Source organism: Sciurus vulgaris (assembly GCF_902686455.1).
Source record: "Sciurus vulgaris genome assembly, chromosome: 12".
NCBI classification, from domain to species: domain Eukaryota; kingdom Metazoa; phylum Chordata; class Mammalia; order Rodentia; family Sciuridae; genus Sciurus; species Sciurus vulgaris.
The window spans coordinates 62414116-62416023 of NC_136473.1; the positions used below are offsets into that span (position 1 = coordinate 62414116).

The following is a 1908-nucleotide window of genomic DNA, read 5'->3' on the forward strand; positions in this document are numbered from 1 at the left end:
CAGAAAGAAGCGGCGAGAAGCCACTAGCAGAAAGGAAGAAGAAGAAGCAGCAAGCAGAGAAAAGCGGCAAGCAGAAAGAGAAGCAGCGAGTAGGGGCAGCGGTGGAAGGCAGATCGCAGAGCGGAGAACTGAGAACACACCTTTAGGTTGCAGATCACAGGCAGATCGCAGTATGCGGGACACATCACTAAAGCACTTTAGGTAGATGCACCCTTAGTTCACAGGATGCAGGACGCACCTTTAAGAAGCAGCAGAACTAAGAAGATATGGATCTCTGAAAGTGTAGTCTCTCTCTCTTAAGCAAAGTTTCTCTTTCTCTCCGATAAGCAAAGCTTCTCTCTCTCCTCTCAAAGCAAGTAAGTCTCATTTCCTCTATCCTCTATAAACAAGCAAGCAAGGAAGGAAGCAGCTCAGAAATAGAAGTAGCACAGTTTCTAGTCCGCCACCCAAAAAGACCCACGCAAATTGTTGCTGCAGGCAGTGACAAATATACACAGATTTGGTACTGCAAAGAGCCGGCATAATGGCTGGTAACACTAATAGTGATTCATGAATCACTACTACTAGAACCTGGCTCCTGCCATCCTTTTTTTTTTTTGGGGGGGGGGGGTGTTGGGCTCAGGGGTTTATTCAATCTCAGGACACTGGTGTACACAGGGCTCCAGCAGCTGCAGGGGGCGCTACCTGCAGTACCAGATCTTCAGTCTCCTCTCCCACTTGATCTTCCTCTGCAGCTGCAGGATGCAGTACAGCAGGGCCTCAGCTGTGGGTGGGCAGCCTGGCATGTAGATGTCCACAGGCACAATGCAGTCACATCCTCTCACCACAGAGTATGAGTAGTGGTAGTAGCCGCCTCCGTTGGCACAGCTCCCCATGGACACCACATAGCAGGGCTCTGCCATCTGGTCGTGGACCTTGTGGAGTGCTAGGGCCATCTGTTGGTGAGTGTGCCAGCCACAATCATCACATCCGCCTGACAGGGGCTGGCGCAGAAGACCGCTCCAAAGCGGTCCATATCATAGTGGGGTGCAGCCATGTGCATCATCTCCACGCATCAGGCCAGGCCAAAGGCCATGGACCACAGTGAGCTCCGGTGGGCCCAGTTGATGAGATCGTCCAGCTTGGCCACTAAGCACTCCCCACGGCTCCTGGGAAGTTTGGTGGGTTTTGGAACCACGGCTCTGGCCCTGGGCAGGGCAGGCTGGGCACTGCAGGGCCCTTGCTGGCCAGGTTCTGATGGACACCTTGTGTCTGCATGGCTCCACCCATGCTGGAGCTTCACCAAGGGGCTTCCTTGCTGAGGCAGAAGGCGCCTTCCCACCCTGAGGCCCTGCAGCACCCCTGCCCAATCAGTCAAGGTGGTCAGGCATGCACTGCAGGCTGAACATCCCAACACAGAGCAGACTGGGAGCCGCCAGCGCAGCCATCTTGGCCTCGGCCTCGCTCCTGCCATTGTGATACTTACTTGGAAGTTGAGTGCTAAATGGCAATGTAATATTAGGGGCACTATTCAATTTAAATTGTCTTCCTTTGGTGGCAGTTCAATGGGAGTCCCCTGGGTGACTCTAAAAGTCAAGCAGTTAATGATGTTGGCAGCTCAGCCAACGTTTTTGCTGTGGGAACAAAAGTTGCACATACTAACTGTTCACATGACAGTAATCCATTTACTCCACAAAAATCATTGCAAATTAAGTCAATAGGTTTTCAGACAAAATGAGTTAAGAGTCAGTGGGGGAAACACCACTATTTTTCACTCTTTCTCATCTCTTTTTTAACATGATCAAATTCATGGTCTCCTTCTTAACAACTGTAGATTTGAACAAATATTTGAACAAGTTTAAAAACTCGTAAAAGTCTCAGAGATGGAGACTTTGAGTCGCAGAGTGAGCTCGCTCTGAAATGGAACTT

General features: G+C 50.6%; 1 pseudogene across 1 annotated transcript; it reads right to left on the minus strand.

Annotated features, from left to right (window-relative positions):
• Positions 1-618: 618 nt before the first annotated feature.
• LOC306641964 (NADH dehydrogenase [ubiquinone] iron-sulfur protein 7, mitochondrial-like) lies at positions 619-1269 on the minus strand (annotated as a pseudogene). The gene has a single exon. The product of its transcript is annotated as an NADH dehydrogenase [ubiquinone] iron-sulfur protein 7, mitochondrial-like (transcript).
• Positions 1270-1908: the final 639 nt, after the last annotated feature.